Source organism: Chiloscyllium plagiosum, unplaced genomic scaffold (genome assembly GCF_037043375.1).
Source record: "Chiloscyllium plagiosum isolate Xiang-an unplaced genomic scaffold, Cpla_swu_hap1 HiC_scaffold_35, whole genome shotgun sequence".
Taxonomy (NCBI): Eukaryota; Metazoa; Chordata; class Chondrichthyes; order Orectolobiformes; family Hemiscylliidae; genus Chiloscyllium; species Chiloscyllium plagiosum.
Window position 1 is genome coordinate 47649474 of NW_028270173.1, and position 20033 is coordinate 47669506.

General features: G+C 51.1%; 1 pseudogene; it reads left to right on the forward strand.

Annotated features, from left to right (window-relative positions):
* Positions 1-20033, forward strand: part of LOC148140779 (uncharacterized) — a 67042-nt pseudogene that overhangs the window by 28665 nt on the left and 18344 nt on the right.

Below are 20033 nucleotides of genomic sequence, written 5' to 3' on the forward strand. Positions count from 1 at the left end.
ACACAGACACGGGGAGAATGTGCAAACACCACATGGACACGGGGAGAATGTGCAAACTCCACACGGACATGGGGAGAATGTACAAACCCCACACAGACTCGGGGAGAATGTGCAAACGCCTCACAGAAACGGGGAGAATGCGCAAACTCAACACAGACACGGGGAGAATGTGCAAACTGCACACAGACACGAGGAGAATGTTCAAACTCCACACAAAGACAGGGAGAATGTGCAAACACCACACAGACTCGGGGAAAATGTGCAAACGCCACACAGAAACTGGGAGAATGCGCAAACTCAAAACAGACACGGGGAGAATGTGCAAACTCCAGACAGACACGGGGAGAATGTGCAAACTCCATACAGACACAGGGAGAATGTGCAAACTCCACTCGGACACGGGAAGAATGTGCAAGCCCCACACAGACTCGGGGAGAATGTGCAAACTCCACACAGATACGGGGAGAATGTGAAAAGTCAACACAGACACTGGGAGAGTGTGCAAACTCAACACAGACACGGGGAGAATGTGCAAACTCCATACAGACACAGGGAGAATGTGTAAACTCCAAACGGACATCGGGAGAATGTGCAAACGCCACACAGAAACGGGGAGAATGAGCAAACTCAACACAGACACGGGGAGAATGTTCTAACTCCACACAGACACGGGGAGAATGTTCAAACTCCACACAAAGACAGGGAGAATGTGCAAACACCACACAGACTCGGGGAGAATGTGCAAACGCCACACAGAAATGGGTAGAATGTGCAAACTCAAAACAGACACGGGGTGAATGTGCAAACTCCATACAGACACAGGGAGAATGTGCAAAATCCACTCAGACACGGGAAGAATGTGCAAGCCCCACACAGACTCGGGGAGAATGTGCAAACGCCACACAGAAATGGGGAGAATGCGCAAACTCAACACAGACACGGGGAGAATGTGCAAACTCCATACAGACACAGGGAGAATGTACAAACTCCACTCGGACACGGGAAGAATGTGCAAACTCCACACTGGGACGGGGAGAATATGCAAACTTAACACAGACACGGGGAGAATGTGCAAACTTAACACAGACACTGGGAGAGTGTGCAAACTCAACACAGATACGGGGAGAATGTGCAAACACCACACAGACAGAGGGAGAATGTGCAAACTCCACGCAGACACGGGGAGAATGTGCAAACTCCACACAGACATAGGGAGAATCAGCAAACTCCACAGGGACACGGGGAGAATGTGCAAACCCCACGCAGACACGGGGATAATGTGCAAACTCCACACAGACACGGGGAGAATGTGCAAAGTCCACATAGACACAGGGAATATGTGCAAACTCAACACAGACACGGGGAGATTGTGCAAACTCAACACAGACATGGGGAGAATGTGCAAACTCCGCACAGACACGGGGAGAATATGAAAACGTAACACAGACAAGGCGAGAATGTGCAAACTCCACACAGACACGGGGAGAAAGTGCAAACTCAACACAGACAGGGGGAGAATGTGCAAACTCCACACAGACACGGGGAGAATGTGCAAATTCCACACAGACAGGGGGCGAATGTATAAACTCCACGCAGACACGGGTAGAATGTGCAAATACGACGCAGACACGGGGAGAATGTGCAAATTCCACACAGACACGGGGAGAATATACAAACTCCACACAGACACGTGGAGAATGTGCAAACTCCACAAAGACACGGGGAGAATGTGCAAATTCCACACAGAAATGGGGAGAATGTGCAAACACCACACAGACACGGGGAGAATGTGCAAACTCCACATACAAACGGGGAGAATGTGCAAACTCCACACGGACACGGGGAGAATGTGCAAACACCACACAGAAACGGGGAGAATACACAAACACAACACAGACACGGGGAGAATGTGCAAACTCCACACAGACACGGGGAGAATGTGCAAACACCACACGGACACGGGGAGAATGTGCAAACTCCACACGGACACGGGGAGAATGTGCAAACCCCACACAGACTCGGGGAGAATGTGCAAAAGCCACACAGAAACGGGGAGAATGTGCAAACTCAACACAGACACGGGGAGAATGTGCAAACTGCACACAGACACGGGGAGAATGTTCAAACTCGACACAAAGACAGGGAGAATGGGCAAACACCACGCAGACATGGGGAGAATGTGCAAACGCCATACACAAACGGGGAGAATGCGCAAACTCAAAACAGACACGGGGAGAATGTGCAAACTCCACACAGACACGGGGAGAATGTGCGAACTCCATACAGACACAGGGAGAATGTGCAAACTCCACTCGGACAAGGGAAAAATGTGCAAGCCCCACACAGACTCGGGGAGAATGTGCAAACTCCACACAGATACGGGGAGAATGTGAAAACTCAACACAGACACGGGGAGAATGTGCAAACTCCACACAGTCACTGGGAGAGTGTGCAAACTCAACACAGATAGGGGGAGAATGTGCAAACTCCACACAGACATAGGGAGAATCTGCAAACTCCACAGGGACACGGGGAGAATGCGCAAACCCCACACAGACACGGGGAGAATGTGCATACAACACACGGACACGAAGAGAATGTGCAAACTCCACACAGACACGGGGAGAATGTGCAAAGTCCACATAGACACAGGGAAAATGTGCAAACTCAACACAGACACGGGGAGATGTGCAAACTGCTCACAGACACGGGGAGATTGGGGAAACTCCACACACACACGGGGAGAATGTGCAAACTCCACACGGACACGGGGAGAATGTGCAAACACCACACAGAAACAGGGAGAATACGCAAACTCAACACCGACACGGGGAGAATGTGCAAACTCCACACAGACTCGGGGAGAATGTGCAAACACCACACGGACACGGGGAGAATGTGCAAACTCCACACGGACACGGGGAGAATGTGCAAACTCCAAACGGACACGGGGAGAATGTGCAAACCCCACACAGACTCGGGGAGAATGTGCAAACGCCACACAGAAACGGGGAGAATGAGCAAACCCAACACAGACACGGCGAGAATGTTCAAACTCCACACAGACACGGGGAGAATGTTCAAACTCCACACAAAGACAGGGAGAATGTGCAAACACCACACAGAAATGGGGAGAATGCGCAAACTCAAAACAGACATGGGGAGAATGTGCAAACTCCATACAGACACAGGGAGAATGTGCAAAGTCCACTCGGACACGGGAAGAATGTGCAAGCCCCACACAGACTCGGGGAGAATGTGCAAACGCCACACAGAAATGGGGAGAATGTGCAAACTCAACACAGACACGGGGAGAATGTGCAAACTCCATACAGACACAGGGAGAATGTACAAACTCCACTCGGACACGGGAAGAATGTGCAAACTCCACACTGGGACGGGAGAATATGCAAACTTAACACAGACACGGGGAGAATGTGCAAACTTAACACAGACACTGGGAGAGTGTGCAAACTCAACACAGATACGGGGAGAATGTGCAAACACCACACAGACCGAGGGAGAATGTGCATACTCCACGCAGACACGGGGAGAATGTGCAAACACCACACAGACACGGGGAGAATGTGCAAACTCCACAAAGACGCAGGGAGAATGTGCAAACTCCACACACACACACGGGGAGAATGGGCAAACGCCACACGGACACGGCGAGAATGTGCACACCCCACACAGACGCGGGGAGAATGTGCAAACTCCACACGGACACGGGGAGAATGTGCAAACACCACACAGAAACGGGGAGAATACGCAAACTCAACACAGACACGGGGAGAATGTGCAAACTCCACACAGACACGGGGAGAATGTGCAAACACCACATGGACACGGGGAGAATGTGCAAACTCCACACGGACACGGGGAGAATGTACAAACCCCACACAGACTCGGGGAGAATGTGCAAACGCCTCACAGAAACGGGGAGAATGCGCAAACTCAACACAGACACGGGGAGAATGTGCAAACTGCACACAGACACGAGGAGAATGTTCAAACTCCACACAAAGACAGGGAGAATGTGCAAACACCACACAGACTCGGGGAAAATGTGCAAACGCCACACAGAAACGGGGAGAATGCGCAAACCCAAAACAGACACGGGGAGAATGTGCAAACTCCACACAGACACGGGGAGAATGTGCAAACTCCATACAGACACAGGGAGAATGTGCAAACTCCACTCGGACACGGGAAGAATGTGCAAGCCCCACACAGACTCGGGGAGAATGTGCAAACTCCACACAGATACGGGGAGAATGTGAAAACTCAACACAGACACTGGGAGAGTGTGCAAACTCAACACAGACACAGGGAGAATGTGCAAACTCCATACAGACACAGGGAGAATGTGCAAACTCCAAACGGACACGGGGAGAATGTGCAAAGTCCACATAGACACAGGGAAAATGTGCAAACTCAACACAGACACATGGAGATGTGCAAACTGCTCACAGACACGGGGAGATTGGGCAAACTCCACACACACACGGGGAGAATGTGCAAACTCCACACGGACACGAAGAGAATGTGCAAACTCCACACAGACACGGGTAGAATGTGCAAAGTCCACATAGACACAGGGAAAATGTGCAAACTCAACACAGACACGGGGAGATGTGCAAACTGTTCACAGACACGGGGAGATTGGGCAAACTCCACACACACACGGGGAGAATGTGCAAACTCCACACGGACACGGGGAGAATGTGCAAACACCACACAGAAACAGGGAGAATACGCAAACTCAACACAGACATGGGGAGAATGTGCAAACTCCACACAGACTCGGGGAGAATGTGCAAACACCACACGGACACGGGGAGAATGTGCAAACTCCACACGGACACGGGGAGAATGTGCAAACTCCAAACGGACACGGGGAGAATGTGCAAACCCCACACAGACTCGGGGAGAATGTGCAAACGCCACACAGAAACGGGGAGAATGAGCAAACTCAACACAGACATGGCGAGAATGTTCACACTCCACACAGACACGGGGAGAATGTTCAAACTCCACACAAAGACAGGGAGAATGTGCAAACACTACACAGACTCGGGGAGAATGTGCAAACGCCACACAGAAATGGGGAGAATGCACAAACTCAAAACAGACATGGGGAGAATGTGCAAACTCCATACAGACACAGGGAGAATGTGCAAACTCCACTCGGACATGGGAAGAATGTGCAAGCCCCACACAGACTCGGGGAGAATGTGCAAACGCCACACAGAAATGGGGAGAATGCGCAAACTCAACACAGACACGGGGAGAATGTGCAAACTTAACACAGACACTGGGAGAGTGTGCAAACTCAACACAGATACGGGGAGAATGTGCAAACACCACACAGACAGAGGGAGAATGTGCATACTCCACGCAGACACGGGGAGAATGTGCAAACTCCACACAGACATAGGGAGAATCTGCAAACTCCACAGGGACACGGGGAGAATGTGCAAACCCCACACAGACACGGGGAGAATGTGCATACACCACACGGACACAAAGAGAATGTGCAAACTCCACACAGACACGGGGAGAATGTGCAAAGTCCACATAGACATAGGGAAAATGTGCAAACTCAACACAGACACGGGGAGAATGTGCAAACTCCCCACAGACACGGGGAGATTGTGCAAACTCAACACAGACATGGGGAGAATGTGCAAACTCCGCACAGACACGGGGAGAATTGGAAAACGTAACACAGACAAGGCGAGAATGTGCAAACTCCAAACAGCCACGGGGAAAATGTGCAAACTCAACACAGACACGGGGAGAATGTATAAACTCCACGCAGACACGGGGAGAATGTGCAAATACCACGCAGACACGGGGAGAATGTGCAAACTCCACACAGACACGGGTAGAGTGTGCAAACTCCACGCAGACATGGGGAGAATGTGCAAACTCCACAAAGACACGGGGAGAATGTGCAAAATCCACACAGACACGGTGAGAATGTGCAAACACCACACAGACAAGGGGAGAATGTGCAAACTCCACAAAGACGCAGGGAGAATGTGCAAACTCCACACACACACACGGGGAGAATGGGCAAACGCCACACGGACACGGCGAGAATGTGCACACCCCACACAGACGCGGGGAGAATGTGCAAACTCCACACGGACACGGGGAGAATGTGCAAACACCACACAGAAACGGGGAGAATACGCAAACTCAACACAGACACGGGGAGAATGTGCAAACTCCACACAGACACGGGGAGAATGTGCAAACACCACATGGACACGGGGAGAATGTGCAAACTCCACACGGACACGGGGAGAATGTACAAACCCCACACAGACTCGGGGAGAATGTGCAAACGCCTCACAGAAACGGGGAGAATGTGCAAACTCAACACAGACACGGGGAGAATGTGCAAACTGCACACAGACACGAGGAGAAGGTTCAAACTCCACACAAAGACAGGGAGAATGTGCAAACACCACACAGACTCGGGGAAAATGTGCAAACGCCACACAGAAACGGGGAGAATGCGCAAACTCAAAACAGACACGGGGAGAATGTGCAAACTCCACACAGACACGGGGAGAATGTGCAAACTCCATACAGACACAGGGAGAATGTGCAAACTCCACTCGGACACGGGAAGAATGTGCAAGCCCCACACAGACTCGGGGAGAATGTGCAAACTCCACACAGATACGGGGAGAATGTGAAAACTCAACACAGACACTGGAAGAGTGTGCAAATTCAACACAGACACGGGGAGAATGTGCAAACTCCATACAGACACAGGGAGAATGTGCAAACTCCAAACGGACACGGGGAGAATGTGCAAAGTCCACATAGACACAGGGAAAATGTGCAAACTCAACACAGACACGGGGAGATGTGCAAACTGCTCACAGACACGGGGAGATTGGGCAAACTCCACACACACACGGGGAGAATGTGCAAACTCCACACGGACACGAAGAGAATGTGCAAACTCCACACAGACACGGGTAGAATGTGCAAAGTCCACATAGACACAGGGAAAATGTGCAAACTCAACACAGACACGGGGAGATGTGCAAACTGCTCACAGACACGGGGAGATTGGGCAAACTCCACACACACACGGGGAGATTGGGCAAACTCCACACGGACACGGGGAGAATGTGCAAACACCACACAGAAACAGGGAGAATACGCAAACTCAACACAGACATGGGGAGAATGTGCAAACTCCACACAGACTCGGGGAGAATGTGCAAACACCACACGGACACGGGGAGAATGTGCAAACTCCACACGGACACGGGGAGAATGTGCAAACCCCACACAGACTCGGGGAGAATGTGCAAACGCCACACAGAAACGGGGAGAATGTGCAAACTCAACACAGACACGGCGAGAATGTTCAAACTCCACACAGACACGGGGAGAATGTTCAAACTCCACACAAAGACAGGGAGAATGTGCAAACACCACACAGACTCGGGGAGAATGTGCAAACGCCACACAGAAATGGGGAGAATGCGCAAACTCAAAACAGACATGGGGAGAATGTGCAAACTCCATACAGACACAGGGAGAATGTGCAAAGTCCACTCGGACACGGGAAGAATGTGCAAGCCCCACACAGACTCGGGGAGAATGTGCAAACGCCACACAGAAATGGGGAGAATGCGCAAACTCAACACAGACACGGGGAGAATGTGCAAACTCCATACAGACACAGGGAGAATGTACAAACTCCACTCGGACACGGGAAGAATGTGCAAACTCCACACTGGGACGGGGAGAATATGCAAAATTAACACAGACACGGGGAGAATGTGCAAACTTAACACAGACACTGGGAGAGTGTGCAAACTCAACACAGATACGGGGAGAATGTGCAAACACCACACAGACAGAGGGAGAATGTGCAAACTCCACGCAGACACGGGGAGAATGTGCAAACTCCACACAGACATAGGGAGAATCTGCAAACTCCACAGGGACACGGGGAGAATGTGCAAACCCCACGCAGACACGGGGATAATGTGCAAACTCCACACAGACACGGGGAGAATGTGCAAAGTCCACATAGACACAGGGAAAATGTGCAAACTCAACACAGACACGGGGAGATGTGCAAACTCCTCACAGACACGGGGAGATTGTGCAAACTCAACACAGACATGGGGAGAATGTGCAAACACCGCACAGACACGGGGAGAATATGAAAACGTAACACAGACAAGGCGAGAATGTGCAAACCCCACACAGACACGGGGAGAAAGTGCGAACTCAACACAGACAGGGGGAGAATGCGCAAACTCCACACAGACACGGGGAGAATGTGCAAATTCCACACAGACAGGGGGCGAATGTATAAACTCCACGCAGACACGGGGAGAATGTGCAAATACCACGCAGACACGGGGAGAATGTGCAAATTCCACACAGACACGGGGAGAATATACAAACTCCACACAGACACGTGGAGAATGTGCAAACTCCACAAAGACACGGGGAGAATGTGCAAATACCACGCAGACACGGGGAGAATGTGCAAATTCCACACAGACACGGGGAGAATATACAAACTCCACACAGACACGTGGAGAATGTGCAAACTCCACAAAGACACGGGGAGAATGTGCAAATTCCACACAGAAATGGGGAGAATGTGCAAACACCACACAGACACGGGGAGAATGTGCAAACTCCACATACAAACGGGGAGAATGTGCAAACTCCACACGGACACGGGGAGAATGTGCAAACACCACACAGAAACGGGGAGAATACACAAACACAACACAGACACGGGGAGAATGTGCAAACTCAACACAGACACGGGGAGAATGTGCAAACTCCATACAGACACAGGGAGAATGTACAAACTCCACTCGGACACGGGAAGAATGTGCAAACTCCACACTGGGACGGGGAGAATATGCAAAATTAACACAGACACGGGGAGAATGTGCAAACTTAACACAGACACTGGGAGAGTGTGCAAACTCAACACAGATACGGGGAGAATGTGCAAACACCACACAGACAGAGGGAGAATGTGCAAACTCCACGCAGACACGGGGAGAATGTGCAAACTCCACACAGACATAGGGAGAATCTGCAAACTCCACAGGGACACGGGGAGAATGTGCAAACCCCACGCAGACACGGGGATAATGTGCAAACTCCACACAGACACGGGGAGAATGTGCAAAGTCCACATAGACACAGGGAAAATGTGCAAACTCAACACAGACACGGGGAGATGTGCAAACTCCTCACAGACACGGGGAGATTGTGCAAACTCAACACAGACATGGGGAGAATGTGCAAACTCCGCACAGACACGGGGAGAATATGAAAACGTAACACAGACAAGGCGAGAATGTGCAAACTCCACACAGACACGGGGAGAAAGTGCAAACTCAACACAGACAGGGGGAGAATGTGCAAAATCCACACAGACACGGGGAGAATGTGCAAATTCCACACAGACAGGGGGCGAATGTATAAACTCCACGCAGACACGGGGAGAATGTGCAAATACCACACAGACACGGGGAGAATGTGCAAATTCCACACAGACACGGGGAGAATATACAAACTCCACACAGACACGTGGAGAATGTGCAAACTCCACAAAGACACGGGGAGAATGTGCAAATTCCACACAGAAATGGGGAGAATGTGCAAACACCACACAGACACGGGGAGAATGTGCAAACTCCACATACAAACGGGGAGAATGTGCAAACTCCACACGGACACGGGGAGAATGTGCAAACACCACACAGAAACGGGGAGAATACACAAACACAACACAGACACGGGGAGAATGTGCAAACTCCACACAGACACGGGGAGAATGTGCAAACACCACACGGACACGGGGAGAATGTGCAAACTCCACACGGACACGGGGAGAATGTGCAAACCCCACACAGACTCGGGGAGAATGTGCAAACGCCACACAGAAACGGGGAGAATGCGCAAACTCAACACAGACACGTGGAGAATGTGCAAACTGCACACAGACACGGGGAGAATGTTCAAACTCCACACAAAGACAGAGAGAATGTGCAAACACCACGCAGACATGGGGAGAATGTGCAAACGCCACACAGAAACGGGGAGAATGCGCAAACTCAAAACAGACACGGGGAGAATGTGCAAACTCCACACAGACACGGGGAGAATGTGCGAACTCCATACAGACATAGGGAGAATGTGCAAACTCCACTCGGACAAGGGAAAAATGTGCAAGCCCCACACAGACTCGGGGAGAATGTGCAAACTCCACACAGATACGGGGAGAATGTGAAAACTCAACACAGACACGGGGAGAATGTGCAAACTCCACACAGGCATGGGGAGAATATGCAAACTAAACACAGAGACGGGGAGAATGTGCAAACTCCAGACAGTTACGGTGAGAATGTGCAAACTCAACACAAATACGGGGAGAATGTGCAAACACCACACAGACAGAGGGAGAATGTGCAAACACTGCACGGACACGTGGAGAATGTGCAAACTCCAAACAGACACGGGGAGAATGTGCAAACTCCACACAAACTCGGGGAGAATGTGCAAACTCCATACAGACACAGGGAGAATGTGCAAACTCCACTCGGACAAGGGAAGAATGTGCAAGCCCCACACAGACTCGGGGAGAATGTGCAAACTCCACACAGATACGGGGAGAATGTGAAAACTCAACACAGACACGCGGAGAATATGCAAACTCCACACAGGCACGGGGAGTATATGCAAACTAAACACAGACACGGGGAGAATGTGCAAACTCCAGACAGATACGGGGAGAATGTGCAAACTCAACACAGATACGGGGAGAATGTGCAAACTCAACACAGACACGGGGAGAATGTATAAACTCCACTCAGACACGGGGAGAATGTGCAAATACCACGTAGACACGGGGAGAATGTGCAAACTCCACACAGACACGGGTAGAGCGTGCAAACTCAACACAGACACGTGGAGAATGTATAAACACCACGCAGACACGGGGTGAATGTGCAAACTCCACACGGCCACGGCGAGAATGTGCAAACCCCACACAGACTCGGGGAGAATATGCAAACACCACACAGAAACAGGGAGAATGCGCAAACTCAACACAGACACGGGGAGAATGTGCAAACTCCACAAAGACACGTGGAGAATGTGCAAACACCACACAGACACGGGGAGAATGTGCAAACCCCACACAGTCATGGGGAGAATGTGCAAACTCAACTCACACGCGGGGAGAAGGTGCAGACACCACACAAAGACAGGGAGAATGTGCAAACAGCACGCAGACATGGGGAGAATATGCAAACACCTCACGGACACGGGGAGAATGTGTAAACTCCACACAGACACGGGGAGAATGTGCAAACTCCACGCAGACACAGGGAGAAGGTACAAACTCCACTCGGACACGGGAAGAATGTGCAAACAACACACAGACTCGGGGAGAATGTGCAAACTCCACACAGATACGGGGAGAATGTGAAAACTCAACACAGACACGGGGAGAATGTGCAAACTCCACACAGGCACGGGGAGAATGTGCAAACTCAACACAAACACGGGGAGAATTTGCACACACCACACAGACATGGGGAGAAAGTGTAAACTCCACACAGACAAGGGGAGAATATGCAAACTAAACACACACACGGGGAGAATGTGCAAAACAAGATAGACACGGGGAGAATGTGCTAACCCCACACAGACACGAGGAGAAAGTGCAAACTCCACACAGACGCGGGGAGAATGTGCAAAATCCACGCAGACATGGGGAAAATGTGCAAACTCCCCACAGACACGGGGAGTGTGTGCAAACTTCACACAGGCACGGGGAGAATGTGCAATCTCCACAAAGATATGGGGAGAATGTGAAAACTCAACAAAGACACGGGGAGAATTTGCAAACTCCACACAGACAAGGGGAGAATATGCAAACTAAACACAGATACGGGGAGAATCTGCAAAATAAGATAGACACGGGGAGAATGTGCAAACCCCACACAGACACGAGGAGAAAGTGCAAACTCCACACAGACGCGGGGAGAATGTGCAAAAACCACACGGTCATGGGGAGAATGTGCAAACTCCCCACAGACACGGGGAGATTGTGCAAACTCCACACAGGCACGGGGAGAATGTGCAAACTCCCCACAGACACGGGGAGTGTGTGCAAACTCCACACAGGCACGGGGAGAATGTGCAAACTCCACACAGACATGGGGTGAAAGTGCAAACTCCACACAGACATGGGGAGTGTGTGCAAACTCCACACAGGCATGGGGAGAATGTGCAAACCCCACACAGACACGGGGAGAATGTGCAAACACCACGCAGACATGGGGAGAATGTGCAAACTCCACACAGACACGGGCAGTGTGTGCAAACTCCACACAGGTTGGGGGAGAATGTGCAAACTCCACACAGACACGGGGTGAAAGTGCAAACTCCAGACAGTCACGGGGAGAATGTACATACACCACACGGATACGAAGAGAATGTGCAAACTCCACACAGACACGGGGAGAATGTGCAAAGCCCACATAGATGCAGGGGAAATGTGCGAACTCAACACAGAAACGGGGAGAATGTGCAAATTCCACACAGACACGGGGAGATTGTGCAAACTCAACACAGACTCGGGGAGAATGTGCAAACTCCGCACAGACACGGGGAGAAAATGCGAACATAACACAGACAAGGCGAGAATGTGCAAACTCAACACAGACACGGAGAGAATGTGCAAACTTGACACAGACAGGGGGAGAATGTATAAACTCAACACAGACAAGGGGAGAATGTGCAAAATCCACACAGAAACGGGGAGAATGTGCAAACACCACACAGACACAGGGAGAATGTGCAAACTCCACACACACACGGGGAGAATGTACAAACTCAACAAGGACACGGGGAGAATGTGCAAACACCACACAGAAACGGTGAGAATACGCAAACTCAACACAGACACGGGGAGAATGTGCAAACTCCACACAGACACGGGGAGAATGTGCAAACACCACACGGACACGGGGAGAATGCGCAAACCCCACAAAGACTCGGGGAGAATGTGCAAACTCCACACGGACACGGAGAGAATGTGCAAACTCCACACAGGTTTGGGGGAGAATGTGCAAACTCCACACAGACACGGGGTGAAAGTGCAAACTCCAGACAGTCACGGGGAGAATGTACATACACCACACGGATACGAAGAGAATGTGCAAACTCCACACAGACACGGGGAGAATGTGCAAAGCCCACATAGATGCAGGGGAAATGTGCGAACTCAACACAGAAATGGGGAGAATGTGCAAACTCCACACAGACACGGGGAGATTGTGCAAACTCAACACAGACTCGGGGAGAATGTGCAAACTCCGCACAGACACGGGGAGAAATTGCGAACGTAACACAGACAAGGCGAGAATGTGCAAACTCCACACAGACATGGAGAGAATGTGCAAACTCAACACAGACACGGAGAGAATGTGCAAACTCCACACAGACAGGGGGAGAATGTATAAACTCAACACAGACAAGGGGAGAATGTGCAAAATCCACACAGAAATGGGGAGAATGTGCAAACACCACACAGACACAGGGAGAATGTGCAAACTCCACACACACACAGGGAGAATGTGCAAACTCCACAAGGACACGGGGAGAATGTGCAAACTCCACACAGACACGGAGAGAATGTGCAAAGCCCACATAGATGCAGGGGAAATGTGCGAACTCAACACAGAAACGGGGAGAATGTGCAAACTCCGCACAAACACGGGGAGAAAATGCGAACGTAACACAGACAATGCGAGAATGTGCAAACTCCACACAGACAAGGAGAGAATGTGCAAACTCAACACAGACACGGGGAGAATGTGCAAACTCCACACAGACAGGGGGAGAATGTATAAACTCAACACAGACAAGGGGAGAATGTGCAAAATCCACACAGAAACGGGGAGAATGTGCAAACACCACACAGACACAGGGAGAATGTGCAAACTCCACACAGGCACGGGGAGAATGTGCAAACTGCACACAGACATGGGGAGTGTGTGCAAACTCCACACAGGCATGGTGAAATGTGCAAACTCCACACAGACACAGGGAGAATTTGCAAACTCCCCACAGACACGGGGAGTGTGTGCAAACTCCACACAGGCACGGGGAGAATGTGCAAACTCCACACAGACATGGGGTGAAAGTGCAAACTCCACACAGACATGGGGAGTGTGTGCAAACTCCACACAGGCATGGGGAGAATGTGCAAACCCCACACAGACATGGGGTGAAAGTGCAAACTCCACACAGACACGGGCAGTGTGTGCAAACTCCACACAGACATGGGGAGAATGTGCAAACTCCCCACAGACACGGCGAGTGTGTGCAAACTCCACACAGGCACGGGGAGAATGTGCAAACTCCACAAAGTTACGGGGAGCATGTGAAAACTCAATACAGACACGGGGAGAATGTGCAAACTCCACACAGACAAGGGGAGAATATGCAAACTAAACACAGATACGGGGAGAATCTGCAAAACAAGATAGACACGGGGAGAATGTGCAAACCCCACACAGACACGAGGAGAAAGTGCAAACTCCACACAGACGCGGGGAGAATGTGCAAAATCCACGCAGATATGGGGAGAATGTGCAAACTCCCCACAGACACGGGGAGATTGTGCAAACTCCACACAGGCACGGGGAGAATGTGCAAACTGCACACAGACATGGGGAGTGTGTGCAAACTCCCCACAGGCATGGGGAGAATGTGCAAACTCCACACAGACACGGGGAGAATGTGCAAACTACCCACAGACACGGGGAGTGTGTGCAAACTCCACACAGGCACGGGGAGAATGTGCAAACTCCACACAGACATGGGGTGAAAGTGCAAACTCCACACAGACATGGGGAGTGTGTGCAAACTCCACACAGGCATGGGGAGAATGTGCAAACCCCACACAGACACGGGGTGAAAGTGCAAACTCCACACAGATGCGGGGAGAATGTGCAAAACCCACGCAGACATGGGGAGAATGTGCAAACTCCCCACAGACACGGGGAGAATGTGCAAACTCCACACAGGCACGGGGAGAATGTGCAAACTCCACAAAGATACGGGGAGCATGTGAAAACTCAATACAGACACGGGGAGAATGTGCAAACTCCACATAGACAAGGGGAGAATATGCAAACTAAACACAGATACGGGGAGAATCTGCAAAACAAGATAGACACGGGGAGAATGTGCAAAATCCACGCAGACATGGGGAGAATGTGCAAACTCCCCACAGACACGGGGAGATTGTGCAAACTCCACACAGGCACGGGGAGTGTGTGCAAACTCCACACAGGCACGGGGAGAATGTGCAAACTCCACACAGACACGGGGAGAATGTGCAAACTCCCCACAGACACGGGGAGTGTGTGCAAACTCCACACAGGCACGGGGAGAATGTGCAAACTCCACACAGACATGGGGTGAAAGTGCAAACTCCACACAGACATGGGGAGTGTGTGCAAACTCCACACAGGCATGGGGAGAATGTGCAAACCCCACACAGACACGGGGAGAATGTGCAAACACCACGCAGACATGGGGAGAATGTGCAAACTCCACACAGACACGGGCAGTGTGTGCAAACTCCACACAGCTTGGGGGAGAATGTGCAAACTCCACACAGACACGGGGTGAAAGTGCAAACTCCAGACAGTCACGGGGAGAATGTACATACACCACACGGATACGAAGAGAATGTGCAAACTCCACACAGACACGGAGAGAATGTGCAAAGCCCACATAGATGCAGGGGAAATGTGCAAACTCAACACAGAAACGGGGAGAATGTGCAAACTCCGCACAGACACGGGGAGAAAATGCGAACGTAACACAGACAAGGCGAGAATGTGCAAACTCCACACAGACAAGGAGAGAATGTGCAAACTCAACACAGACACGGGGAGAATGTGCAAACTCCACACAGACAGGGGGAGAATGTATAAACTCAACACAGACAAGGGGAGAATGTGCAAAATCCACACAGAAACGGGGAGAATGTACAAACACCACACAGACACAGGGAGAATGTGCAAACTCCACACACACACGGGGAGAATGTGCAAACTCCACAAGGACACGAGGAGAAAGTGCAAACTCCACACAGGCACGGGGAGTATGTGCAAACTGCACACAGACATGGGGAGTGTGTGCAAACTCCACACAGGCATGGTGAAATGTGCAAACTCCACACAGACACGGGGAGTGTGTGCAAACTCCACACAGGCACGGGGAGAATGTGCAAACTCCACACAGACATGGGGTGAAAGTGCAAACTCCACACAGACATGGGGAGTGTGTGCAAACTCCACACAGGCATGGGGAGAATGTGCAAACCCCACACAGACACGGGGAGAATGTGCAAACACCACGCAGACATGGGGAGAATGTGCAAACTCCACACAGACACGGGCAGTGTGTGCAAACTCCACACAGGTTGGGGGAGAATGTGCAAACTCCACACAGACACGGGGTGAAAGTGCAAACTCCAGACAGTCACGGGGAGAATGTACATACACCACACGGATACGAAGAGAATGTGCAAACTCCACACAGACACGGGGAGAATGTGCAAAGCCCACATAGATGCAGGGGAAATGTGCGAACTCAACACAGAAACGGGGAGAATGTGCAAATTCCACACAGACACGGGGAGATTGTGCAAACTCAACACAGACTCGGGGAGAATGTGCAAACTCCGCACAGACACGGGGAGAAAATGCGAACATAACACAGACAAGGCGAGAATGTGCAAACTCAACACAGACACGGAGAGAATGTGCAAACTTGACACAGACAGGGGGAGAATGTATAAACTCAACACAGACAAGGGGAGAATGTGCAAAATCCACACAGAAACGGGGAGAATGTGCAAACACCACACAGACACAGGGAGAATGTGCAAACTCCACACACACACGGGGAGAATGTACAAACTCAACAAGGACACGGGGAGAATGTGCAAACACCACACAGAAACGGTGAGAATACGCAAACTCAACACAGACACGGGGAGAATGTGCAAACTCCACACAGACACGGGGAGAATGTGCAAACACCACACGGACACGGGGAGAATGCGCAAACCCCACAAAGACTCGGGGAGAATGTGCAAACTCCACACGGACACGGAGAGAATGTGCAAACTCCACACAGGTTTGGGGGAGAATGTGCAAACTCCACACAGACACGGGGTGAAAGTGCAAACTCCAGACAGTCACGGGGAGAATGTACATACACCACACGGATACGAAGAGAATGTGCAAACTCCACACAGACACGGGGAGAATGTGCAAAGCCCACATAGATGCAGGGGAAATGTGCGAACTCAACACAGAAATGGGGAGAATGTGCAAACTCCACACAGACACGGGGAGATTGTGCAAACTCAACACAGACTCGGGGAGAATGTGCAAACTCCGCACAGACACGGGGAGAAATTGCGAACGTAACACAGACAAGGCGAGAATGTGCAAACTCCACACAGACATGGAGAGAATGTGCAAACTCAACACAGACACGGAGAGAATGTGCAAACTCCACACAGACAGGGGGAGAATGTATAAACTCAACACAGACAAGGGGAGAATGTGCAAAATCCACACAGAAATGGGGAGAATGTGCAAACACCACACAGACACAGGGAGAATGTGCAAACTCCACACACACACAGGGAGAATGTGCAAACTCCACAAGGACACGGGGAGAATGTGCAAACTCCACACAGACACGGAGAGAATGTGCAAAGCCCACATAGATGCAGGGGAAATGTGCGAACTCAACACAGAAACGGGGAGAATGTGCAAACTCCGCACAAACACGGGGAGAAAATGCGAACGTAACACAGACAATGCGAGAATGTGCAAACTCCACACAGACAAGGAGAGAATGTGCAAACTCAACACAGACACGGGGAGAATGTGCAAACTCCACACAGACAGGGGGAGAATGTATAAACTCAACACAGACAAGGGGAGAATGTGCAAAATCCACACAGAAACGGGGAGAATGTGCAAACACCACACAGACACAGGGAGAATGTGCAAACTCCACACAGGCACGGGGAGAATGTGCAAACTGCACACAGACATGGGGAGTGTGTGCAAACTCCACACAGGCATGGTGAAATGTGCAAACTCCACACAGACACAGGGAGAATTTGCAAACTCCCCACAGACACGGGGAGTGTGTGCAAACTCCACACAGGCACGGGGAGAATGTGCAAACTCCACACAGACATGGGGTGAAAGTGCAAACTCCACACAGACATGGGGAGTGTGTGCAAACTCCACACAGGCATGGGGAGAATGTGCAAACCCCACACAGACATGGGGTGAAAGTGCAAACTCCACACAGACACGGGCAGTGTGTGCAAACTCCACACAGACATGGGGAGAATGTGCAAACTCCCCACAGACACGGCGAGTGTGTGCAAACTCCACACGGGCACGGGGAGAATGTGCAAACTCCACAAAGTTACGGGGAGCATGTGAAAACTCAATACAGACACGGGGAGAATGTGCAAACTCCACACAGACAAGGGGAGAATATGCAAACTAAACACAGATACGGGGAGAATCTGCAAAACAAGATAGACACGGGGAGAATGTGCAAACCCCACACAGACACGAGGAGAAAGTGCAAACTCCACACAGACGCGGGGAGAATGTGCAAAATCCACGCAGATATGGGGAGAATGTGCAAACTCCCCACAGACACGGGGAGATTGTGCAAACTCCACACAGGCACGGGGAGAATGTGCAAACTGCACACAGACATGGGGAGTGTGTGCAAACTCCCCACAGGCATGGGGAGAATGTGCAAACTCCACACAGACACGGGGAGAATGTGCAAACTACCCACAGACACGGGGAGTGTGTGCAAACTCCACACAGGCACGGGGAGAATGTGCAAACTCCACACAGACATGGGGTGAAAGTGCAAACTCCACACAGACATGGGGAGTGTGTGCAAACTCCACACAGGCATGGGGAGAATGTGCAAACCCCACACAGACACGGGGTGAAAGTGCAAACTCCACACAGATGCGGGGAGAATGTGCAAAACCCACGCAGACATGGGGAGAATGTGCAAACTCCCCACAGACACGGGGAGAATGTGCAAACTCCACACAGGCACGGGGAGAATGTGCAAACTCCACAAAGATACGGGGAGCATGTGAAAACTCAATACAGACACGGGGAGAATGTGCAAACTCCACATAGACAAGGGGAGAATATGCAAACTAAACACAGATACGGGGAGAATCTGCAAAACAAGATAGACACGGGGAGAATGTGCAAAATCCACGCAGACATGGGGAGAATGTGCAAACTCCCCACAGACACGGGGAGATTGTGCAAACTCCACACAGGCACGGGGAGTGTGTGCAAACTCCACACAGGCACGGGGAGAATGTGCAAACTCCACACAGACACGGGGAGAATGTGCAAACTCCCCACAGACACGGGGAGTGTGTGCAAACTCCACACAGGCACGGGGAGAATGTGCAAACTCCACACAGACATGGGGTGAAAGTGCAAACTCCACACAGACATGGGGAGTGTGTGCAAACTCCACACAGGCATGGGGAGAATGTGCAAACCCCACACAGACACGGGGAGAATGTGCAAACACCACGCAGACATGGGGAGAATGTGCAAACTCCACACAGACACGGGCAGTGTGTGCAAACTCCACACAGCTTGGGGGAGAATGTGCAAACTCCACACAGACACGGGGTGAAAGTGCAAACTCCAGACAGTCACGGGGAGAATGTACATACACCACACGGATACGAAGAGAATGTGCAAACTCCACACAGACACGGAGAGAATGTGCAAAGCCCACATAGATGCAGGGGAAATGTGCAAACTCAACACAGAAACGGGGAGAATGTGCAAACTCCGCACAGACACGGGGAGAAAATGCGAACGTAACAC